Source organism: Protopterus annectens, chromosome 8.part0 (assembly GCF_019279795.1).
Source record: "Protopterus annectens isolate FY-2018-M chromosome 8.part0, PAN1.0, whole genome shotgun sequence".
Taxonomy (NCBI): Eukaryota; Metazoa; Chordata; order Ceratodontiformes; family Protopteridae; genus Protopterus; species Protopterus annectens.
In genome coordinates, this window is record NC_056741.1 from 1,075,378,144 (window position 1) to 1,075,405,732 (window position 27,589).

Here is a 27,589-nt window from a genome sequence, read left to right on the forward strand (position 1 = left end):
ACTTTTACGATGTTCTGCTAAGTATTACTGTAAATGGTGACATGAAAGGGGGTACGTGCAATGAAACATTACTTTCTCATGTATTTAAGTCACACACCTGCCTAAACATACAAATTCTTACAGAAGACATGGTTTCTGTACTTCTCAATACTTTCTGGTAGTAGTTTACACAACGGGAAGCAACCAGCGTTAACACGAAAATCTGCTTGCGATAACAAGTAAGTACCAAGTTGTGTTGTCTGACAGTCAGCATAAAACCTAGGTCTAATTGTGTATACAAGGTGGGATGTTCAAAAATCTGTGCTCTTGCAATAACTGAAAAAAACTTATTACATGTAATATTAGGTACTTCCTTTATAGATCTATATAATAATGGTTTCAAATTATCAGAATTCTTGTAACCAAACCTAGGTTTACTCCCCTACAATACTCATCATTTTGGAATCAGTGGTAAGTAACTGCCAGCTCTTAGTAATGATGTCACACATTAAATCGACATAATTAGTAAACTTAGTGAAAAATCTCAAGCCATGCCATGAACCAGGCCTGGTGCTTCTCCCCTTTTTTACCAGTCACTGGCCATCCAAGTAAAAAGGCTTGACATGACTTGCTCAGAAATATCATCAATTTGTTTTTTCCTATATCCCCTGTTCAAAAACTGTTGGGTATGTAACCCTATATTCATAGGCAGTCATCATCCTCAGTACACAACCTGGATATCCTTGTAAACTGACCCTTCAATACATCAGAGAACATAAACCTAGGATGCATACTACTGGAGGTTAAAAGATTGTTCTTCCAAAATTCCTTTTTATACAACGTGGTACTGATGCTACAAAAAGTATCTTTGCAGAATTTCACATCAAGGAAATCAATACCAGAGTTGGAAGAAATTGAGGTAACACTTAAAAACTGAGCAGCGCTATTTAAAAACTTTAGAAAACATTGTCATTCAGATTCTTCACCAGCCCATAAAAAAAAAAAAATATCGCCCACAAAGCGTCGATAAAACATGATGGAAGTAGAATAGCAGGCATTGCTGAATACATAATTCTCTTCTCAGTGATACATTACAAGATTGGCATACGAATTTGCCCAAGGGGATTCCCATGGCAACCCCCCATTTTTGGAGATAAATATCTTGTCCAAACAAATGCATTATTCTCCAAAATTAATTCCACTACTATTCTCCAAAATTCATTCCAGTAAAGTGCATATAAGCATAATAACATCATTCTTATACCCACTTCTACTATTCATAACCTCTCTCACAGCCTGTACACCATGCTCATTTGGAAAACTGGTGAAAAGGTTCTTAACATCTAATGTAACAAAAAGCCAGCTAGAAACTTCAATGACATTGACAGTGGACTGGTAAAGAAAGATCCATTAAAAACTCATTAGTGTTTTTAATACTAACACTTTTTAACCCTAGAACACTGCCTAGAATAATGCTTAAAAATAATACAACAATGGCATAGTTTAAAAACAAACAAACAAAAAAAAACTTCATACTCTCTGTAACTGGGGAAAAATGGATTCTTTTTAAGAAATGCTTTCTATAATACTGGCCATCCTGTACATGCATTCTATATGCACAATGCATTTTCTAACCTACTGATGATAGAAATAGTCAATTACTGAACCAGAAAACAATTTACTGCCAGTGCTCTGAGAACACACATTGTCTGAAAGTAGTATTTCTTTAGTGTACAAGCACCAAACATGCTTCTGAGATAAAATGCCTAATGTTTTCTTTAACCAAGCAAAATACTGGATTCATTTTAAAAACTGCATTCCGTAACACAGGCCATCCTTTACATACATATTAGGCACAATGTATTCCCAGACCTGTTAGCATTTCAAATGTAGTCATTTCCACAATAAGAAACTGCATACCTTCATTCCTTATAGGAACTATGTCATTCAACTGTATTTTTTTGTTGCTGTTTTACTTGCTATTCTGTCAGTTCCACACAAAGCATCTAAGCTGAAGCTGTCCATATTATATATTCAGATTAAGATGTCCTCAAATCAGAAGCATCATGCAATTAGGAACTTAGAGCTGGTGCAAAATCTCAGCATCCCTGTCAGATCTGAGATATGCCCTCACAAAAAGAAAGAAAACAGACACCAACCCAGCATTTAATAAGTTTATCCACCACATAACCACCCCCTCTCCTAATTCCTCGCCCCCCCCAATTACCATCACACGACTAAATACCGCTACATTAGCTTAAAAACCAAAAGCTACGAAAAAATCATAAACAAATTTTTAAGACTCATAAGCAATTTAAAAATGAATCTTGTGAAGGATGGAGACATCCACCCCAACCTTGGCCCATGTACAACAGTACACCCAAGCACACCATCTAACAACCCAGTGTGTACTACTCAGATTGATAGACTTCCAAACTCATTTCTGGTCTGTCATCTCAACATCAGAAGCCTAAACAACACGATCCATAGCCTACATGGACTCTTAGCTGTTCACTCCCCTGATATCCTCTGCCTCACAGAAACCTGGCTAAAACCAGTAACCAAAGATAACAAAATACCCCACCCCCCACAGTACAACATCCTTAGACTGGACCGGATCTTCAGGAAAGGTGGTGGGGTAGCTGTACTATACAAGTCTACCTTAACAATAACAATTGACACCCAACAGCCACCCCAGTTTGGCAATGCATAAATTCTCATCACCAAACTAATAATAAACAAAAATAAATGCAGATACATTGTCTGTATTTATATTCCACCCGGCAAGAATGATGATACTCTAGAAAATATCTTACATTGGCTAGCTTCTAACTATTCCCAGGAAACCATTGTCTTGGGGGACTCTGATTGGAACACCTGTTCCTCTGAAACTCCCTCCACCCATTTAAACCTTCATGGGTTTACTCAGATCATTGCCACCCCCCACCAGATTTAGCAAAAATAGAGTCGAAGACAGTATCCTCGATTGGATACTTATTAACAGCCACCCCCAAAAGTACAAGTCAGGTACATTACCCGATGATCTAAGTGATCACTGCCTTACCTATATTATTAGGTTCAAAGATGACATTCCCAACCAGCTCACCTACAAAACTATAAGAAACATCAGGAACTTTAACCTTGACAACTTCCAAAAAGAACTCAAAGCATGTAATTGGAATGTCTTGAAACCACCATGCTCCTACCCGTACCATCCATGTAAAACCCACGGTTGCACTGTGGCTATCTAAAGAAATAAAAACCATAATTAAACTAAGAAACAACGCCTGGGCCAGGTGGCATGTTACCAATGCCCCTATGGACCAAGTAAGATACTGGCAGCTAAGGAACCAGACCAAAATATCTGTCATTCTAGACAAAAAAAAATCGCTACACCCTCCTACAACAAAAATATCAGCTAAAACCTCAAAAGTTCTGGGCTGGTATTAACAATCTTCTCCACCCAGGCTGTTCCACCACCCCTAACCCCATCAGCTGCCCTTGATAAATCCCCTGTTGAAACTGCAAACAGCTTCAACTCCTTCTTTACTGAAACTATCCAGTCTCTAGCTTCCCATCTCACTCCATCGGACACAAACACCAGCTCTGGCGCACCTAGCCCTGATCCACCCAGCACCCAACCCACCTTTACCTTTCAAACTGTACCTACCAACCTGATCCGGACCTTACTCAAAAAGCTAAAAAGTACAGTTTTGTACCTACCATAAATGTAGATGTTCGAAGATCCACATTGCTGCAGTCCTTACATATGGGTAGTCCGCTGTCCTCGGTCGGCCCGAATACCAAAGTATTAGGCTGACGTCGGTCAAGGCGCTTAAAACTGACATCAGGACGTCAGGGTACAAAAGCGCATGACCGACGTCATATCCTCAGTCTTTTCTTGCCCCAGATGTCAGAAGGCCCTACAAAGAAAGGGCAAAGCCAAAAAACAGAAAAACAACCAACCACCCCTGCACTAACCATATTTACAATATTTACAATATTTACAACCAAACCACACAACCACCTCTAACCACAGAGGGGAAGGAGGGAGGGTAAGTTGGACTGCAGCAATGTGGATCTTCGAACATCTACATTTATGGTAGGTACAAAACTGTACTATGTTCTTCATCTCACATTGCTGCAGTCCTTACATATGGGTAGAATCCCAAAGCAGAGGTAAGGGAGGATGGCAAAACTATAAAGCATTAGGAGCTGCCAAAATGCCCTGTAAAATTGCAGTGGCAAATCCAGCCCTAGATTTAGAGTAAAGTGGAAGGTGGTAATGCTTAGAGAAAGTATGTACTGAACTCCAAGTAGCTGCCTCCAAAATATCCTTAGTAGCCACCCCCCTTAAAAAAGCTGTAGAAGTAGCAGTAGCCCTAGTGGAATGAGGCCTAATCCCAGATGGAACCTCCTTACCATGATGGGAGTAACAGAAAGCAATACAAAAACCAATCCACTTAGAAATAGTTTGTTTTGAAACAGGTTTGCCCTGAGAACACAAAGCAAAAGAAACAAACAACTGCTGAGACTGCCTGAACCCTTTAGTTCTGTTCAAATAATATCGCAACTGTCTGTGTATATCCAAAGTGTGCAAAATCTTCTCCCCTTTATTTTGGGGGTTTGCATAAAAAGTAGGCAAATGAATAGTTTGGTTTAAAGCCACACTAGAAACCACTTTAGGCATAAAGGAAGGGTTAGTACGCAAAGACCCCCTATCCTTGTGGAAAATTAAGAAAGGCTCAACCGCCATAAGGGCCTGTAATTCAGAAACCCTTCTCGCAGATGTAATGGCCAACAAAAAAGCAGTCTTCCATGATAAATATTTCAACTCGGCAGTCGCTGCAGGCTCAAAAGGTTGTAGAGTGAGTTTCTCCAACACAAAATTGAGATCCCAAGCAGGAGTAGGAGCTCTCGTGGGGTCTTATATTCTTTGCCCTCTAAGGAATTGCTTAAACAAAGGATGAGAAAATAATGGTGGGTCACAGTCATAGTGAGCAGAAATTGCTGCAGCATGAACCTTTATAGAGGAGAAGGACAAACCTTTGTCCAATAACTCAGTAAGGTATTGAAGAGCAACACTTAAGTTAGGTTTAGAAACATCAAAGTCCTTTGCTGTACTCCAAATTAAAAATCTCCTCCATTTATCTGCATAAACTTTCCTTGTACTAGGCCTTCTGGCCTCCAAAATAACATTCAAAACTTGTTGTGGAAGCTGAGACCCTCCAGGGTTTAAAACAGAATATGCCAGGCTGTTAGATGTAGAGAGTGAAGTTTGACATTGAGTAAATGACTGTTCTCCTGAGACAGCAGGTGTGGAATCGAAGGCAAAGGTCATGGAGGCTCCCGTACCAGACTTCTCAGTAATGGGTACCAGTGTTGTCGAGGCCAATCCGGAGCTATTAAAATCATGGTTGGCTTGTCCTGTCTGACCTTCAGGAGTACCTTTGGGAGGAGAGGCAGTGGTGGAAAGGCATACACATGAAGATTGCTCCAATTGAATGAGAGAGCATCCACTTTCCAAGCTGTGGGATGAAACATTTTCGTGCAAAACTTTGGCAGCTGGTAATTCAGTGGAGAAGCGAACAGATCTATGTCTGGAGTTCCCCATAACACTGTCAATTTTTGAAATACATGAGGATCAAATTTCCACTTGTGGGGATCCATAATTTGTCTGCTCAACACATCTGCTAAGGAGTTCTGTGCTCCTGGCAGAAACCTTGCCTGAAGATTTAGCTGCAAACTGAGAGCAGTCTCCCACAAAATCATTGCTTGTCTGCATAGAGGATATGAATGTGTCCCCTTGCTTGTTGATGTACCACATGACAGTTGTGTTGTCTGTTTGAATCAACACCTGCCCTGGAAGAAGTAAATCCTTGAAAGCTATCAATGCAAATTGGACTGCTAACATCTCCTTCAAGTTGATATGTAAATGTTGAAGTCTGGCAGGCCACGTGTTTTGTACCCATTTTCCATTTAGATGAGCTCCCCAAGCTTTGTCCGAGGCATCTGTCGTTAGAATCTGACTCGCCTCTGGTCGGGTCACAGAGAGTCCCTTGTTTAGGTGACATTCCTGAGCCCACCACAAAAATTCCTTTTGAATGCAAGGTATTATCTGAATGACAGTGTCCAAATCTTGGCAGTGTTGCGTCCATACATTTTTGAGATACCATTGTAGCTTCCTCATATGCAGTTTGGCATTGGGAAGTACCAGAATACAAGATGCCATGAACCCCAAGGCTTGAAGGACTGTCCTTGCAGTCAGCCTGGACTGACGAGACAATTGTTGGAAATAGAGAGAAAGATTCTTTTGTTTGTCCGGGGTCAAAAAGGCCATCTGGGATGCTGTATTCAGTCTCACACCCAGAAAGCACATGTCCTGAGAGGGTACTAGACTGGACTTTATTTCTTTCACAGAATACCCTAGGCATCTTAACACTGCCATCACATACTGTAAATGATGAAGAAGTTCGTCCTTTCCTTGAGCCAGAATCAGACAATCGTCCAAATAAGGATAGATTTGTATTCCTCTTAGCCTGAAGAAAGCTACCACTGGAGCCAGAACCTTCGTGAACACTCTGGGCGCAGTAGATAAGCCAAAGGGCAATGCAGAGAACTGATAATGAAAAGTCCCAGCCCGAAACGCAGATACTTCCTGCAACTGGGCCTGATAGGAACATGAAGGTAAGCCTCCTTGAGATCCAGAGTCACCATCCAATGATCTTTGCCCAGCAGAGGTAAAAGCTGCTGTAACGTCAACATTTTGAACTTGGGAATGTCCAGATATGTGTTGAGGATAGATAAGTCCAAAATGGGTCTCCACGTGTCCCCTTTCTTTGGTACTAGAAAAAGGCGAGAATAAAATCCTAGGCCCACTTCTGGCAGAGGGACCGGTTGTATAGCTCCTATTTGAAGTAGAAGAAATTTGGTTGTGAGCCTCTAGTCTTTGCTGAGGAGGAACGTCTGGCATGCCTTTGAAAGGAGGTAAGGTATGGAAATAAAACTTGTAACCCCAGTGTATGATATCCAGTACCCACTTGTCCTGGGTAATTAAAATCCAATTTTCCTTGAAAAGTGCCAACCTTCCTCCCAAAGGTGCTGCCAGGCAAGAGGGATCTGGCAGCTGAAAAGTAGGTCATTGGGCCTGTTTACGAAAGACTGGCCCCTACCCTCACTCAAGATTGTGCAGGTGAACTCCCAATTCTAGGTCTGAAGGAACTCTGTGCTCTGCCTCTACCACGTCTAGATCTACCCCTAGACTGAGAATCATAAGAAGGATACGTCCACCCCTTAGCAGGCCAATTCCTACTAAACTTTGGAGGCTGCACTTGCAAAAAATCCTTAACAGTCTGCATAGACTTAGCCTTGTCCTCCATTTTCTTCAAGACAGATTCCACAGGTGGACCAAACAATACTTCAGACTGCAAAGGAGCATCCAAAATCCTTGTTTTAACATGGTCAGAAAAATTCTGATCCTTCAGCCAGGCGTGCCTGCGAAGAACTGAACCAGTGGCAGCCACCCTAGATGAGGCCTGCACAGCATCAAAACCACATTGTAAAGAATGCTTACCAACCTGCTCAGAGACATGCACCAAATCTTGTAATTCTTTACACTCAATGCCTTCTGCCAGAGCATCCACCTTAGATTTCAATTGAGAAAGAAGATAGTTTTGATATTTCAACATATGAAACTGGCAATTCAAAGCCCTCATTGCTAAGGTCGAAGAAGTATAAACCTTCTTTCCCCATCTATCCAAAGCTCTGGCCTCTTTATCTAGAGGAACCGGATTTTTTACAACAGAGGCCTTGACCCCCTTGGGTCCCTGACTAATAGTTTCTGGGTCCGCCCTAGGACTCTTATAAAGATATTTATGAGCCTCAGGCACCCTGTAATACCTATCAGGCTTACCAGGCGCAGGAGGCAGAGAATCAGGATTAAGTGAAGCCTCTGAAAACACATCCTGCACAACATCTAGAACAGGTGGAATAGCTAAGGGCCTATGTTGAGGTAAAAGCAAAAATTCCCTAAGCCTTTTCCGAGAATCAGAGAAGTCTTGACCTTCCCACTTAAAATGCTCCCTCATAGAGTGAAGTGTCTCTGAAAAAGAAAAATCCTCTGGAGGAGAAGCAGAAGGCGTGGAGTCCTCTGCATCAGAATCAGAATAAGGAGAGTACTCCTGTAAGTCTTCAGCCGAAGACTCTGAAACATCTGAAGCCTGTTCAAAACTTCCCAACTCTGGCTCCACCCTAGGCCTCTTATCTGGAGGGGGCAAAGAACCTCTAATCAGAGTAATTAAATCTTCTGCCATTTTAAGCATGTGCTTCTTAGGCACAGACCCTGTAGAACTAGGAGTGACACCAACAGATGCTAACCCTGGCCTGCCCCTGGGAGAAGCCTTGGAAACAGAAGGAGAGGGCCAAACCACCCTGGGAAGGGAGGGGAGTACAGTAACCTGAGAAGCCCCTTCAGCCTGCCCTGCCTCAAGAGAGGCCACATCCTGCAAAATTAAAGTCTCCCCCTGAGACTCTAAAGAAGTCTCCGTCGGACCAACCGGTTCCACTGAAGCCTCTAAAGAACCGGCGTCCGGAACGGACGACTCATCTTGCCTGGGTTTAACTGTTTTGTCTTTGCGCTTCTTCGAGGAAGCGGAGAATCCGACGGCATATTATAATTGCACCGCTTACCGAAGACCAGCCTAGCACAATCTAACCTTCGCTTAATAGTGTGCTTATTGAACCTAGCACAAAAGCGACACCCGACTACGTCGTGCTCAGGCCCCAAACAAGGAATGCACAAAGAATGATAATCCCTATGCGGTATCTGTTTCCCACAAGAAATACAATTATTCACTTTTTCTGACATCCAGTACTATACTGAGGCAAGAAAAAAACAAAATAATCCCCAACGGGGTACTTAGCCAACTTGGATTCGGTCTGAAACTCCGAACTCGAAAAATTTCAGAACGCCGAACGGCACTTGCAACGCTGCTTCTGCACCGGACCATGCGGCAAAAAAGACTGAGGATATGACGTCGGTCATGCGCTTTTGTACCCTGACGTCCTGATGTCAGTTTTAAGCGCCTTGACCGACGTCAGCCTAATACTTTGGTATTCGGGCCGACCGAGGACAGCGGACTACCCGTATGTAAGGACTGCAGCAATGTGAGATGAAGAACATCCTACTACACTAGATACTGACCACCTCCCAGCTGAATATCTTCAAAAAGCAGCTGTTGCCATAACACTTCCCATTTCTATTCTGATCAACAGATCCATCTCAGAAGGTTCCATCCCAGCAATATGGAAAATATCACGTTATACCTCTCCATAAAGGAGGAAGTTCCACAGAATTATCTAACTTTAGACCTATAGCCATTCTTTCACCACTAGCCAAAATCATGGAAAGATGCATATAACAAACAAATAATGCACTTTCTTATTCAAAATGGAAAGCTTGCAGACTCTCATCATGGCTTTTGGCCATTCCACAGTACCACTACGGCTCTTCTATCTTTCTCTGTCATCAGTCTTCATCGAAACAAAAACAAACTATCTTCAGCACTCTTCCTAGAGAGATCTCTCAAAAGCTTTCGATATGGTCAACCATCAATTACTGCTCCATACCCTAAAAACCATCGGTTTAGACCAACACGCAATACAATGGTTTCACTCCTACCTAAACGGTAGACAGCAGGCTGTCTTATGGCAGAGCAAGCTGTCATCCCAACTTCCTCTAACCCTAGGTGTCCCACAAGGGTCCATACTAGGTCCCCTTCTTTTCTCTACCTTTATCAATGATCTGCACACCACCATCCCAGTAGCTATCTGCATCCAATATGCAGATGACTCAATGCTAATATGCTTCGCCTCCTCTCCTACACAACTTCTAACCCTCACCCAGACCACTTTCAGCATGGTAGAAACATGACTAGCTAATCATCGCCTGCTTCTAAATCCTAACAAAACCAAGCTACTGCTTTTCTCCCCTAACCATAGAATTCCTCCTCCTTTCTTCAACATCAAATCTAGCAATGACACCATTATTTCCCCCGATGACCATACAAAGCTGCTAGGTGTAATAATAGACAAGAACCTTAAATTTGGTAAACATGTCAATTTTTAATTAAGTCCGTCAGCAAAAAACGTGGCTCCCTGTACAGAGCCAAACCTTTCCTCACCCCTTAGCTAAGGTAGCTATTGCAAGATCACACCTCCTCTCTACCCTTATGTATGCCTCCCCTGTACTCACAAACCTATCCAAAACTGATCTCAACAAATTATCAGGATGTTACAATTATATAGCCAGATTCACTACAGGCATGGCTTTTAGGACCCACCATTGCCAGAACCTCAAAGCAAAGCACTGGGATGGCTAGAGTATCCTGCCCTTCTACAGTTCAACCAGCTTATAGTAGCACATACAATACTCCATTAACCTGATAACACCCCTGCCCTCAAAAACATTCTCACCCCTCATAGTGCCCCCAGGCCATTATGCTCAGCTGATAAACTAATAATACTGATCCAAAAATCCAACAACTTTGCAAGCGATGCTATATTTGCCAACTCAACTGGTAAAATCTGAAATCTACTCCCTACTCCCGTTACCAAGGAAACCTCACTACCCCTATTTAAAAGAGAACTCAAAAAATACCTCACATCTCATTGGCTGTGCTCTTGTACTAAACCTGACTAACAACTTCACTACTACATGTTTTGCTACCCAACCTGCTGTTTAGCAAGTATCTATGCATCATAGCATGTGAATGTCTAAGTATTGTGAATTATGAGATCTGATTGTATTCTATGTTCACATTTTCTTTTTTTTTTTTAAAACAAGTTTATTGTTTTTAACATACAAGAAAATATCATAACAATTTTATACAAGTGATTAAAATAGATATGATTATAACATTCAACAAAACAACCAAAGTATTTACAAAGACATCCACTACAATCAGATCAATTGATTTAAACTAAAATACCATGTTATTGAAGTTAAGATTTGTTTAACAAGTTTTGTAAATTATCCCATACAATATAATAAGACGTTTTTCTAGTAGTTCTTAACTTCACTGTATTCAATTCCATATGGCACACTATATTCATAACATTTTTAAATTCATTAAACGAAGGAGGTGTATCTGAAATCCAATTTCTAGTTATTATTTTTCTAGCCACTGCTAGGATAGACCATAACAAGGGAAGCTTAACCTTTTTAACACTTTGAGGTACAGGTGTGTTAAATAATATGAGATCTGGAAATAATAAAATTATCTGTAAAAAGAGCCTGCAAAAATTCATTAATTGACTTCCAATATTCTTTCAGTTTTATACAGTCATAAAACATATGAGCCCAGTCTGCATTAATTTCTACATTACATCTTTTACATAGATTATCTTTATTATTTATTTTATTCATCATCAAAGGTGTATAAAAGGATCTATGTAAAAATGTCCATGTAAAAAGTATCCAGATAATGGAAGACGTAGTTTTATAGGCAGATTCCAATATATATTGTTTATCTTGTTGATTTGGTGGATCACCATTAATGGAAATGAAATAATTCCAGTAGGTATCTACACTGTAAAAAGTTTCTTGTCTGATAATTTTATGTATGTATGAAAGCTTACCTTTATCAGAAACTTTATGTTGTAAATTTAATATCAAGTAATCAATCAATGTTGGGACAGATTCTTTAACTGTTATAGACATTAGATCTATTTTATCAATGAGATGTTGTCTAAAGGTCTGAACCTCTAACCAGCAAGTTTCTCTTAGATCAAATTCTTGTTTTAAGAAATCTAGATTTTTAACTTTATTATCAGATATCAACTGATACCAGTACTTTAGATCATTATCTGTAGTTAAATGAGTTCCTTCAGAAGTGGATGACAAAAGCATACCCCGAGTATACATTATAGGGAATATAATAAAATTCCATTCTTTATATTTAGGATGCATGAATATAAAGTTACGATAGCTAACAATAATGTTTAATGGGTGACTAACTATATGTTTAGGTGTAATGGGTGAAGTGCAAAATTCTTTTAGTAACCATAACATGGAATTATGTACAATCATATTTTTATGTGTTAAGGAAATTTTCATGAAGTGAATACTAATTATCTCCCAGTAATCTTTCCATTTTGCAACATATGACTGATCTATTAATAAAGTAATAACTTTTATAATAGAAGAGATAGTATATAATTTGAAGTCTGGAAAAGAAATACCCCCTTGAGACCAACTATTAGTATGTTTCTTTAAAGCAATCCTAGGGTCTATTAGGTGCCCATAGGAAATTTAACATTAGTGTATTCAATTTTTTGATAATTATTTTTGTAGGTGGAGTATTATTGATTGTATTAAGTATAATATCTTGGGGAATATTATCATTTTAATAATTGTAAGTCTCTCTTCCATAGTAAAAAACATATTATTCCAGGTATTAAAGAGATTTTGTATATTAAGAAGACAGGTATTATAATTATTATGTACAATTGATTTAATATCCTTAGATAATATTATACCTAAATAAGTTACCTGACCTGAATTGGGTACATATTTAGTAAAATCATTAATGAGAACATTTTTTCGTGTATATATAGGTAATATTTTAGTTTTTTCTTCATTGAATATTAAACCAGAAATACTTTTAAAATTTATCATTTTATCAAACAGAGACTGCATAGAAGAATTAGATCCTGCTGATGTAATTAGAACATCATCTGCAAAGAGTTGAATTTTAGATGTTGTATTTTCATCTATTTCAAATCCCTCTATGTCAGTACTGTTTCTGATCAAATTAGCCCAAGGCTCCATTATTAAAGTGAATAATAGTGGAGAGAGTGGACACCCTTGTTTTGTACCTTTAAAAATTGGTATTTTTTGTGAGACATATGATCCTATCTTAATACAAGCCAATGTTCCTTTGTATAAATGCTCAATTAGATTTACAAATGCTACTGAGAAGTTTATGCATTTCAGTAAGGTAAACAAGTAGTCCCAACTTACTGAATCAAATGCTGAGCTTATATCAAGACTAATAAGAGTTGAATCTTTCTTTTTCCTATTTGCAAAATCAATTAATGTTAGAGTTCTTCTTATATTATCAAAAGTATTTGTATTTACAATGAAGCCTGTCTGATCTACATCTATAATTCCAGGGATGATTGTTTTCAATCTATCATCAAAAATATTCATAAACATTTTATAATCAACATTAAGTAGTGAGATGGGCCGATATGAAGTACATCTAGTTGGTTCTTTATTAGGTTTTAAGATTGGCGAAATAAATGTATATTGCCAAGATGGGGGGGGGGGGGTATTAGCTCATTTTGGGCCAAAATAAAAACCTTATGTATTAATGAGTATGTACTTTTAGGAAGGATTCTATATATCTCTGGTATAATACCATCATTACCTGGTGCTTTGTTTGATTTAAGCTTGTTTATTTGTGTAACAACCTCTGTATATGAAATACTTTTATCCAATAGTTTAATCTGTTGTTTATTAAGTTTTTTATTCATGTTTGTGGTTATAAATTCCCTTATTTTATCTTTAGGTTCCATGTTAACATTATTATGATTAATTTTGTGAAAGTGATTTCTAAATTCATCTAGTACTTCTGGTAGACTAGAAACATTCTTCTTTTTCCTTAGAGAAAAGATTTCTTTGATATGATTTTGCTTATTCAACCTTTTTGTTTTGTTTTTAAGTCTATGTAAGTATTTGGGGCTTATTGAGTAAGACAAAAACTTGTATTTCTCTAAAGTTATTTTAACTTTATGAGTTAAAATTTCTTTGTATTTCTCATTTATTTTATTTCTTCAATGATTTTCTTATCCATAATATTTTCTTTATTATTATGTTTATATGAATCTAGTTTACTTTGAATATCTAACAATTCCTTATCCCAAGATTTCCTTTTATTATTATTCCATCTGATACTTTGTCCATATAGATATGATTTTAAAGCATCCCAAACATAAACAATGGAGACTTCAGGAGTATTATTTATATCTAGAAAATGTTGTACTTCTGAAAGTATATATTCTTTATAGTCTTTTAACTGAGTTAAGTATGCTGGTATCCTTTTGATCTGAACATTGTAAGTATTTTTTATCATAAACTCAAAAACAATTGAATTATGATCAGATATAGGACATGAAATGATTTTAGAGTTAATTAATTCTGTTACCATCTGGTTAGAAATAAAGACTCTATCTATTTTTGAATAAGTTTTGTATCTGTTAGAAAAAATGTATATGGTAATGATTTTGAATCTATCTGATTATTAATATCATTTAAATGATAAGAATTAGCAAAATCCTTTAAATGTTTTGCATTAGATGTAATTTTCCTTTTTCCTATAGTGGTAGTGTCATTTTCATGTAGTATACAATTAAAGTCACCAGCTAAAATAATATCTCCTATAGAGAATGATATGATCTTATCAAGATGGTATTTCACTGTATTAATACCAATTCCAGGTATCCAATATATATTGATTAATGTATAAGTCTTCCCATTAATTTGTATTGTAACCATACAAAACATTCCTTTATCATCTTGATAAGACTTAATAATTTTAGGAATGGGCATACTTTTATTCCATAAAAAAGCCACTCCTCTTTTTTTCTGAGTGTGCTCCGAACTAACCAATACTGTATATTTGTGGCTAGTTTATCAATATCTTTTTTCAAGAGATGTGTTTCTTGTAGAAAGACTAAGTTGGCCTTATGTAAATTAATGTATCTTATTAGGCTTGCCCTTTTACACGGATTATTCAATCCATTAATGTTTAAAGAAATTCCTTTTAGAGAAGTCATTTGGCAATTTTAAAACATAGAAAACTTATGATTAAAATAACAATTAACAAAATAAGTAATGTTATATCTCCTCCTTTAGGTGTACCTTTAGATATAGCTGTATTTATTGAGTTTCTTATGGGATTTTGTATAAGATTTAATTTTGTTTGTAGTGACAATGAGCTTACAAAGTGTATTGTGGATGTCAAAACTATATACATACAACAGTAAACAAGAGAAAATAATGTAAGGATTAAACCTTGCACCCAGCCTGGAGTTAAAAACTCCAACTTAGAGTAGTACATACTACTCAAGTTAACCCCCTACCCTAAGCAGCAGTACCTCAGCTGCCACCTTATCAATTTAATACTTATTATATTTAACTTAAATTAACAACTTTCAATTAGATTATCTAGTAAGACAAAACTACACATTTGATAAGACAGCATCATATATATACTAAGAGAAACTCTTTTTTGTTTTTTAAAAAAAAACTATTCATACTACTATATACATCTATTTAATATAATACATTAATATTCGAATAGCATTCAAATAAACTTGATATTAGGAACCAAGAAGAGAGAAAGAAACAAAAGACGTGAGAGAGGAAGAGAAAAAAAAAAAAAAAAAAAAAAAAAGGATTAATTCAAAGTTTGTAAAAATAAGTTCTAATGTTCAATTAGATCAATAACTTTGGCTAATATGGTTCATACATTACATATATTAAGATGTATTTATACTCTGTCATGTAAATGCAGTTAACAGCTTCCAAAAGATTTTAAATTACTTGTATCAGAGCTTTTTTCTCATACATATTATTGTCAGTATAATAAAATATTATATTTATAGGTATTGCTATAAATCATACTGCATAGTTAAGCAAGTTCTCAAAAACACTTGCTTTATTGTGAAAAAAGCCATCTGTATTTTGTATATCTAAACTGCTGCTTTAAAATATGGCAGATGACAGCTTCTTCCAGAATAGAGTCATAAAGTTATTTATGCTTGTCAATCTGAAACATAGCAGTGTATATATTTAAATCATAAGTTTTTTACATACATTAATATGCTGCAGTCAAGTAAACTTTCAAAAACACTTGTATAAATGTTTCACTTTCTATGCCTTCTAAAAAATCACATTTGCTTACTATGAGAAACTGCATCATTTAAAATCATTATAACTTACGTATTTTATAAATTATAACATAAATAACTAAGTAATTATATGAAATAACTCGCATTTAAATGATAAAGAGTTCATTTTCCATCGCAGAGGCGCATATGCAGCAGTTCTACTTCCTGGTTGAGTGTTCTTCATGAATCTGCGATGTGTCAGTGTGAATTCTGGGGTCAAAGTTCAAATTGACTGCTTTCAGCTTCTCGGCGTGAGTTCTAAGTCTTGAAGCTTTTAAAACAACTCGAGGACACTGTTCACGAGGTAACCCACATCCCAAATTGTCTCCCTTCAGATTTTGGCGGGAATTTTGTTAAAAACAAGTGACTGACATTCATTTAACAGTATAAGTGAAGCTAAACATAGCAAAACCTTCGCGAAGCATTTTACAAGTTATCACAGCCTCTATGAAAGTGAAACTAAGCCCAAAGTTATTAATATGTGATAGAACAGATTATTTTTGCCCCAATTCAATTTTTATACAAATCTTATTATTTACTATACCTGCATGATCAAAAAATGTCAATATATTAATATGAAAGAGAATAAAGAGAAAGAACAAAGAAAAGAAAAAGAGAAAGTAGGAAATAAGAGAGAGCAAAGCAAAGATAAAAAAATGTAAAAGGAAACTATAAAAAGTATTTACAGTGGAATATTATTTGCTGTTTATATTAATAAAGATGGAAATAAAACATACTATTTACTATTATTTAGTTCTAATTATTATTAATTAAAGCATGACATATTATTTGTGAATAAGCATAAGCAATATAATCAAGAAAGTATAATTAGCAATAGCATTTAAACATCATATAAACTTTTTACAAGGAATAAATAAATTATCATTCCATTTATCATATTCTCATCACATTTCTCTCCCTGCCCTCCCCCACCACTTACCCACTGCATAATCTAAGTAGAATGTTATTGTTTAAAAAAAATAAAAATAAAAAAAGAAAAGAAGAGAGAGAAAGAAAAAAAAAAGAAAGTATCAAGTTACTGACCTTAATTCTCTTTGTCAGAAAGAGAAACATATTGAATGATAGCTTGTTATTAGTTCCTCAGATATCTTGACTGAATATGAGACAAAACAACTCTTTGTACACAGAAAATAACTTTGATTAAATCTTTTTCAGAATATTTGTGGCTTTCTGAAAATGCAGAAACTATATTTAAAAAGATTAATAATGAAGAAAATTAAAGTAAGAGAGAGAGAAAAAAAAAAAAAAAAAAGAACATGTCATTTGTTTTTTAGTCTCTTCTTCTTCTCTGAAGTCTTCCACGAAATTTCAGTTGCCAACCTCTTTAATGAAGGACTAGCCCATTCCATTTCCTCAAGTTTTATCCAGAATCTTATTTTTTTTGATAAACAGCAATGCAGAGTCTAAGTTATCAAAAATTTTAGGACCATCAGGAAGGAAGATTTTTAGCTTGGCAGGAAACAGAAGGTAGGTTTTAAACTGTGCTTTTTTAAGCTCCTTTATTAATGGCAGAAAAACTTTTCTTTTAGTTATTACCAAGGAAGAATAGTCATTATCAAAACGCACAGTTGTCTCATTAACTTTAACAGGAGCTTTAGCCCAAGCAGATTTAAGAACCATCTCTTTATCAGAAGATGATAGAAATCTAACTATAACTGATCTAGGATACTTTTTGTTAGAGTTAGTATTAGCTATAGATCTATGGGCTCTTTCGATACCAAAGGAGAATACTTCTGGTAAGTCTAAAGTTTTAGGGAGCCATGCTGTTAAAAAAGAAGTAATATTGTTACCTTCAATATTTTCTGGCAGTCCAAAAATCCTAATGTTATTGCGCCTAGATCTATTTTCCAGGTCATCAAGCTTTGTTTGTAGATGTGTATTTTGTTTCAGCAAAAACTCAGTGTTGATTTCCTCTTCTTGGATTCTATTTTCCATGTCATTTACAGCCTCTTCTATGCCTGTAATTTGGATCTTCTGTTGTTGCAAGTCTATATGTAACAAGTCTATTTGTTTTGTAGTTTTTTCTATGAAGGTATCAATTTTAGTATCCAGTTTATCCATCTTGGCAGTAAGTTGCTGGATTGTAGTTATCAGAGACTGAAGTTCTTTCTTGATGCTGGAGTCTTGAGAAATTGTCTTACTGGAACTCATTTCACACAGAGAAACTGACAGGAAAATTTCCAAAGTGATTTTTGACAGGAATATTGTTAACATTTCCTTTCTTTTTTAGATATAGTTCAAGAAATATATAAAACAAACATATTTAGAAAGAAAATTACTTCATAAATTAATTTTTTAAGTAATTAATTCCTGTCAGTGTAGTGAAATTGGTGGAGCTGAAGAAATCTGCTGCTATCCTGTGTTCATCCTTGGCCACGCCCCAATCTATGTTCACATTTTCTGATACGTCTTTGCCAATCAGATGTAAGTCTGCAGATTGTGTATATTGATATCTGCCTGTATTCTTTGTCTATATTTTTTCTAAACATGTCTGCCTGAGTTTATCATTCAGTGATGTATGTACTGTCTCCTTTTTGGTATGTGGAGCTTTTCTCCCCGGGCCTCCACTGAAAATGGACATATATCCAGTTGGACTATCCCAGTCAAGAAATGGAAAATAAAATAAATAAAACCTGAAGCAAAGCAATGTATTGTTGTGAATTTTAGCATGTAAAAAGTGCCATATTTAGTAAGATATAGTTAACGAAGTACTATACAGTAATAAGTGCTCTTTTCTCAGTAATTGGCAATGGCATACGTTACAATATCAAATGTAATACTGAAAGTCACCGTGTAACTAAGTTATATAAACAATCAGATATGCCTCTGGGGAAATTGTAATCATCCAGTTAATGCAGCACAATACTCTTAGTACTCAGGGCAATGGGTAATCACAGTACATAATTTCATGTTCTGCATTACTATGTTTGTAGTAACAACCATCTATTCTTAGCATGCTATCATTTTGCATCAATCACCGGACCAGTCTGATCATCTATAATTATACAAACCAATTCCAAAATTCAGTACACCTAAAAGAGATTTTTTTGGATGCATTTTCTTTTTTGTTACTTACTAGTCTTATTTTCCATAAATTAGTAGTTTATGCAGAAAACTGATTAAATGCACAGCCTGTAATCCAGCTACTCAGTGCACTGTCTGATGAAATTATCACCCTTCAAATAATAATGTCGTGTTATAAGGCTGGTGTCCCAGCCCTCACAAATTCCCAACCTGCCCCCATACAACCATAAAAGGGGAGAGAGCAGGAGAAAAGGCAATATCACATTAGTTGTGGAAGGAAAAAAATCTGTAGTAAGAAAAGCAAAACTGATAGGAAACTGCTCAATTCATTTAATGGAGAATTACAGAAGTAGCTTACCTGCAGTGAAAAGGTGGCAGTATAGTGCCACAATTTGCACCAGATCACACATAGCTGGGTAACTAGAACATAGCTTAACATTATTCTTTTCATACACCTATCCTGCCGTTTGGCAGAGCTGCAAAGTATCACCTGGAAGATAAAGGACTCACTCAGGGTGTAGGGCTGGCTGTTGGGGAGAACACAATAAAACTGGTAAGACTTGCAACTTATCTTGAAAAATGACATGAAACTGGAAAATCATTCTCCTTTTTAATTAAAAGGTAACTCCTCTCTTTTGCAAATGAAATGACAAATGTCAACAATGGCCCTGCATATGGTTAAAAGCTGTCCCATCATGCCTTTCACAAAAAGTGCTCTTCAATCTATAAATGTGGTAGAGCACAGTAGTTGCATAGCTATAGTATGCTTTACATAGGGGAGTACGCCCAGGTTCACAGGTAGTTATCAGGATTGTAGCCACATGTTCATAGGTTCATGGCTAGGTACTAGGCTATCGGCCCAAGGGCCTAAGTAAGCCTAGCCACAGAAGTGATCCCAGGGGAGCAGTTCCTATTTCCCATCCACTCATCAAGATTTTTTTTTGAAGAGTACTAATGAGGAACCTTGCTTGACATAGGTGGGTAGCTTGTACGAGAGTATGGGAAGTCACTGGGACAGGAATCTATTCCTCCAGCATGTCCTGTTTGTTGTGGTGACAAGGTTTAGGTCCCTAGATCATTTCTAGATTTCCTTAGTTGTAGCATGTCCAACAGATCTGGGTTTGACATAGCTTTATATGTTAGGCAGAGATCACCTCGGAGTAGGTGATATGCTACGGAGTAAAGCTGGAGTTTTTTGAGATGGTCAGTGTAGGGCATCTGTTTGAGGCCAGTAATCCTCTTTGTGAGGTACTTCTGTGGCCTTTCCAGCTGCTGCAGATGTCTTGTGAGGTACATTCCAAAAGGGGCACTGTACTCTATAATGGGTCTAATGAGTGTCGAGTAGAGGGGAACAATGACCTCTTTTTTCCTGGATGAGAACCCTTTTGTGATGAGGTGTGCTACTCAGAAGGATTTCCTGACTACTGTGGTGATGTGATTATCAAAGGAGAGGCTAGTGTCCACCTGTGTCCCAAGGTCTCATCACACATTCGGCATTAAGTAGACTGCCGCCTAGGTGGCAGTTCATGGGTACTGAGTTTTTACCAAAGGGGATGACAATACACTTTTTGGCATTGAGCTTGAGGCCATGGCTCTGACACCAGGCATCTGTCTCAGTGAGGCCCTTCTGTAGGATGTCCACATCATTTGGGGACTCAACTATAGCTCCTAATTTGCAGTCATCTGCGAATCTCATTAGCCAGAGGCCTTCTGTGTTAGCCTGTACTTCAGAGAAGTAGATATCAAGCAGGAGAGGTCCCAGGACTGAACCCTGTAGTACTCCACTTGTCACTGGTTTCAAGTCAGATTTGGAGTCTGCAACTTTTACAGTGTGGGTTCTGTCAGTGAGCCAGTTGGCAACCCATCTTGTGATGTGGGGATTTCTACCTAGTTTAGTGAGTTAAGCTATAATTCCAGAATGGGGGATGGTGTTGAAAGTTTTGGCGAGGTCAAGATAGGCTGTGTGAACCACCTTACCCTCATCTATGGCTTTGGTGACCGCCTCAAAAAAGTCAGTTTCATGAGGCATGATATGCCTTTCACAAACCCAAACTGGGTGGGCTTGTCAGGCTAATAGGGCCGATAGTTCCTGGGATCAGTGGTGGCTCCCCCTTTGTGGAGTTGGATAACTGTTGCTGTGCATCATTCAGTGGGCACAAAGCCTGACTTGAGGCTATGATTGAACATGGTGCTTAGGTGGGGAGCCAGTTCGTTCTGAAGTTCGTGTAATACGCAGCCTGCGATGTTGTCCGGTCCCATGGATGCTGTGTTTTTTTACAGAGTGCAGCTTTTACCTGTGTAGTTGTGATTACAGGGACTCTGCATTCTTCCTGTAAAGATATGAGCCCTTTAGGGGGTGTGAGGGGGGTAAAGTTAGCACTGAACCTATCTGCCATGATGTTGGCAATATCAGTTGGTTCTGTAATTTTCATGTCGTTGTGCTGTAACTCAGAGCAGATCTGGGTGTTGCCATTGAGATTCTTGATATAGCTATAGAATGCTTTGTGGTTGCCCCTAGAAACAGTGGTGATTTTGTTTCCATAGCTAGCTTTGGAGGATCTTATAAAGGATCTCAGCTTCTTACTGAGGCTGACCAGGAGCTCCTTCACTCATGGGATTTTACTCTCTTTTGCAACAGTTTCTTCCTTCTGTTGTAGAGTTTGTTTATGTCAGGGAACCACCAGATTGGCTTCCTTTTTTTGGAGGATAGCGTCTTGGTTCTGTTTGGGATAGCACGATCCATGCACTCGTGTAAGTGCTTATAGAGTGCATTTGTGTAGGATTCAGCAGTCGTAACTGTATTGTCCATCTGCATGGGTGTCATGAAGTTTGCCACTTCTGTCTTAAGAAGCATGAAGTTGGCTTTGGAGAATTTTTTTTACCATGGTTTCCTTAATGGGGGGGTTGGAGGAGAGATGTGGATATCTAGGGTGATTAGCTTATGGTCCGATCTGACCAACAAGGAGTTGACTTCAGGTGTGGGACACCGGTCAATCATGTTGGTAATGATTAGGTCTGGGACATTGTTGCCCCTGGTGGGGGTGTGGATAAGTTGATCCAGGGCATTGGAATTTATGAATTTCAGAAAGCGTTGAGCGAAGGAGTTGGTACATGAGTAGTTTTCCCAGTTAATGGTGGGGTAGTTGGACTCACCCATTATTAAGGTGTTTGGTTGAACCCTAATATTTTTCAGTATATCAAGAAAAGAGGAGTGGGAATCCTGGGGCATGGTGGGGGATATGTAGCAAGCTACAATTTGGATTGCAGTTTTGCCCAGAGTTAGTTGCACTTGGATAACCTCGGATGCATTATGCTGAGCAACTAGGCTGGAGGTGTGGATATCGTTAATGAATATGGACACACCTACGCCTTTGGTGTTCCGGTCCAGGTTAGGTAGCCGAAAAGTGTGTTATGAGTTATAGCCTGGTAATGCAGGGGTGCTCTCTGGAGCCGTGAACTAGGACTAAGTCACTGCACAGATATCAATGTTCTCCATTTTAAGGAGTGCCTCAAGGGAGTGCATTTTGAGATTTAGACTTCTAGCATTGAGTGGCATTACCCTCAGTTTTTGCTTGCCTGTTCCTGTTATGGTGGTGAATTTGTCATTTAAACCTTGCCTAAAAAAGGCACTATAGGGGCGGCAAGAGCCTTAACCACAATCCGGAATCCCAGGGGTGACAGGTGCAGGCCATCTCTGGCAAAGCATTGTGGTCTGTCGACCATGTCGTCCCAGGCAGACAGATACTGGATCCCCTTAGAATGACACCAGAAGCTTAGCCAACTGTTGAAGTCAATCATTTTGTCCTTGTACTACGGTATCATTCTGGGTGATGGCAGGATGCTACTCAGGGATAGGGTCATACCTGCCTGGGCTACAAGATCACAGAGCTCTTCCATGTCTCTTTTCATGTAGTCCAGGGAGGTATGTCTCAGATCATTCACACCAACATGTAAAATGACAGAGTCATATTTGTACTTGTTGTAGAGTGACCTGAGTGCATGGGTTATGTGGCAGATTCTGGCACCCGACAGGCAGCTGACAGTAACCTTCTCCTTGTTTAGCCTGGCGAGTGGGACATCAGTGTACCTGACTATAGAGTCACCTATGACTAGTGTTTTCGGCATGTTGTTTTGCCTTATGGGCTGTGGCTGAGTGGCACACTGAGTCTGTGGGCTATGTGTCATTTGTGTTGTGTTGGGCGGTGGAGGTTGCTTGCTTTTCTGCTTTGGAAGTCTCTGTTGCTTGAGCAGATTATTACGGAGAGCCTCCACAAATGTATTTGTGTTTCTATGGCTGGATTTTGGTGGTGCAGGTTTAGTGGGACTATGTGATGAGTGTGGTGTGCAAGTGTTTACCGTCTCCTCTTGACTGTCAAATTTAGTCTTGGTTGGAGAGAGTTTTACCTCCAGTTTGGCTAGATAAGTGCATCTCTCACAGGTTTTAGTGCTGGGTGGGAGGAGGAGAGGGTTGCCTGTGTACATGAGGCAACTGCTACATTGCCCCATGATGCCCAGATTCATCAGATAGACAGGAGAGAATACTGGGAGCTGACCCTTGGACATGCCTGAATAAAAAATATTTTCCTCTAGACAAGTGAGGCAAGTGAGTACAAGAGCTGTTTTTCTCTAAGCATGTGAGGAAAGTAAGTACAAAAATTGTTTTCATCTGGGTAATGAGGAAGGTTGAGTGCTGTAGTAATTTGTAGCTTATTTAGTGCTTACAACAAGTTCTGAACAAGTGCTAAGCATGAATAAGCAAATTCAAGTGCTAAAACTAAGAATCTGTATCTGAACTAAAGTAGTTACAGGAAAGAAACAAGTGGAAATGTTGAGGATCCTAGCCCAAATTCCCATTATTCATAAGCACTGCATTTCCATCAGGTGTTCTCAGTGGAGTAACTAAACAAAATTACTCCCCAGATTTGAAACAATATGAACCTAGTACTGGTATTAACAATTCAACTTAGAAAAAAATAATAAAATAAGACACCATCTACTCAAATAAAACTCCTAAACTTAGTAAATCAAGTAAAAATCCAATCCAGGGTATGTTGAATTTGCAGCTCCTTTATTAGTGAGCACATATGAGTGATCCATCAGACTATAAGAACTATAGAATATATATAATATACAGAATACAGAATATTGAATATATAAATATAGAAAAGTATACAAGTGCATTTAGGTAGACGACCATATCATTGCTGCTCCCTTGACGTTTCAAAATAAAATGTCAAAAACAGACTAAGATATTGCCTTTTATACACTGGGTGCATGAGGCATATGTCTTCACTGTCATATTTTGGATTTTTTCATGCTTGATTTCCATTAAGTTGTGTTGTTGCTGAACTTCTGCTCAGTATGCACAATACAATAATGGCCTAAAATGTGTCTTTACTTTACAGATGCTCAGCCATTTTGGAGCTAGAACACTTGCATACATACATAAACAGCAAAAGTAGCCAAAAATGAGCTTTTTAGTGGCAATCATTTGAAAAATAGTCAGTTAAAATTTAGGGAGTTTTTTTTTTTCTTGAAAAGTGCTGTAAAATCTGCAAATTATTTTTCTAACTGCTTTTAGCAAGGCAGTTTTGTATGCTGAGAAGACATTTTCTTAAATGAGTTTAGCAATTAAGTGACTTGGTTAAACTAATAATAATCAAATACAGATGCTGTCAACAAATATGTGTTTTCTGGCACATGTTGAAATCAGTGCATGTCTAGCCATTAATTCTATTCTAAGTATTTCAGTAGGCACTGTGGTCTTAATTTAAAATGGTGCTTTCACATCATTAAGTGTAAAAACTAGGCCGTTATCCTGTGCAATGGTTTGACATTTATTCAGATTTAAACCAAACACCTTTAAAAACTATCCCAGAATTAAAAACGCAGCAATTTAACAGTGCCACCAGAAATGTGGCCTTGAACCATACAAGCAACACAACAACATTTTCCAAGTTATTCAGTCTGAGGAATAAAAAAGAAAGATGAAAATAAAAGACATTTACTTCTCAGAGGAGTTGCCTCAATTGTATAACAGTGCTTACATTTTATGTAACATAAGGTATCAAATCAAGCAAGTAGACAGGAACATCTCCTTTTCCAAGAAATTCTGCTAAAATAATTTAGAATTATCTTGCTTAAGTATTGTTCATTCCTGACTCAGATATGAGAGTACAGGTCAGTACAGTCTACACCTTTTATATCAGACTGGAGAGATGAGTTAAATTCCACTGTGGCTGCATAGTAACATTATCATGTTCTTATACTTATAGGCAGCCAGAATAACAGAACTAAATACAATGCCCTATTTTTTACATCTTCATTCTTTAGACTCTGAACAGAAATAATGCTGATGTGGAAGTGGAAGTTCATAGGTTAGTACTAGGCTAACTGCCCATGCAAGCCTAGCCAGTTTATCCCTTGTGAGACTCGAACCCTGCAACTTGTGTTTGTAAGGCTAACATCTTAACCATTAGGCCACCCTCCCAAACAATACAATCCCAATGTCCAGGCAGAAAGAAACTTTCTATCAGATTTCTGTATTTATGACTACGATGAACATAAAAACTGCTACTCAGTGACTATAATTATTCACAGAGTGCTATAAAACTTCACAATTAGTGCTAGCCAGGTAAAACCTGTGCTTTTATTACACAAAATGGTACTTTCCGTTATCGGGGCAACACTGTAAATGCGGTAGCTGGTGCTTGCAATTTTCTCACAGCTGTTACCTTCCGTATGCCTGGTACGTTACTCTGAATTTCAGCAGCCTATCGTAGTGGTGGCATGTGCAAAGCTCTTCAGTTTACTTCTCTTGAGCTAGTGCACTCATTGGGTAACCAATCGGCCATTGGTCCCAGCCTGGATTGTTTGTAATGAAATCGCTTTGATGTTGTGATTCACGTACCGAGAAATTCAAATGTATGTCATTATTTACTGACTTCAGTCACTGAAAAAAACACAAATTTGATGTGGAACACACCAGAAATATGGCAAAAATCTGGACAGTTGAGAGGTATGAAACGCCATTTGTAGCTTGAAAAAGTCTACACTGTAATATGACATATGTACACACACAAAAGAATATTACTTCCCAATAAGACTGTCTTGATATTAAAATCATTTCCCGAGTATAATCTGGCTAGCGTATATCACTTATCTTCAATAAAATCTGTCTCATTTTTTTTTGGGGGGGGGGGGGGTCATGCAAAAAGCGATGCTTACACTGTCACACAGCTTGATTCCTGAGTCACAAGTCTGAGGACTGTGACCTCTGGTTGTACAGTCCTTCAGGATCTATGTAAATAGCAGAACTGTTATTGTATGTGGACAGCCTACCACATTGTCAAACAACAGCATGGAAGCTGACCTTTTGGCAACATCACAGCCCCAATAACGGAAAAGTAAAAAAAAAAAAAAAAAAGCACACAAAAAAGTGATGCAGCTTCATCGGGGCAACACCATAAATGTGCTAGCTGGCGATCAGAACCCGGGCTAACAGCTGTGCGAAAATTACAAACGCCAACTACTGCATTTATAGTGTTGCCTCGATAACGGAAAAGTACCCACAAAACTCACTGCTGATGTGATACGAAAGTCTGAACAAATATGGCCTTCTATACACAGAACTCAGGAATCAAACCGTACTGAGAAAAGCCCGTCTCAAATAATGCACTCCTTTCCCTTCCACTGAGTGAAAATCATTCTACAATGAACTTTCCAACTATAATGACTATTAAAATATGAATGTGGTACTAACAACCTGCTGCAGTATTATCCTCTACAAGTAGGAGAATTATCAGAAGTCTAAAATATAAAATGTCAGACTTCTTTTTTCTCATTTTTAGACCATAAAAATGAACTGAATATTTTTTTCAAAAAAAGACAAAAATAAGCAGCTTTTACTGCTGTTGGCTGGAAAAGTAAAGGAAACAAAACCTGTCTCTCTTACTGACATATAAAAATATATGCACCTACAAAACATTCCTGCAACAACTTATCTAACCCTTAAAGTGCTATGCATGCAGCTAATTGTACTATTCTAGTAAGACACTTGTTTTTGGTATGTGTAAACATACTGTGTTGCAAATCACATATGCAATGACAAACCACCTTCAAGCATATATAAGGAACTATATTATTATTATATGTACGATGGAATGTACAAATAGGGTTATTTAACTCATGTAATATATATATATATATATATATTTATATTTATACTCTTATTTTATTTTATCTTACTTATATATTATATATTATGGATTTCTATATCTATTTTATACAGGATTTACATATTCACACTATATTAGTGTATAGATACTTATGTACTTGTCTATATAATTTGTTTTCTATGTATTTGTATATTTACATGTACTTCTTATAAATATTGAATATATATATGCATGTGTTCATATATCAATTTATTATATATATTTATATATTTCCTAACATATTTTTTCACATAGAATATTTATAAATGTATACAGATTTATACATACTTTAAAGTTGAATTTTTAATTGTATATTATATGTCTTTTGGAGAGGTTTTTAGGTACAGTTGAGGTGGAAGGCGGCTTTAGATTTATTAAGGGTTTGGATATAATTT

General features: G+C 37.5%; 1 protein-coding gene across 1 annotated transcript in view; it reads right to left on the reverse strand.

Moving 5' to 3' along the window:
* The window catches only part of LOC122809226 (semaphorin-6D-like), a 955,253-nt gene that overhangs the window by 192,876 nt on the left and 734,788 nt on the right, over positions 1-27,589 (reverse strand). The window lies entirely within an intron of this gene.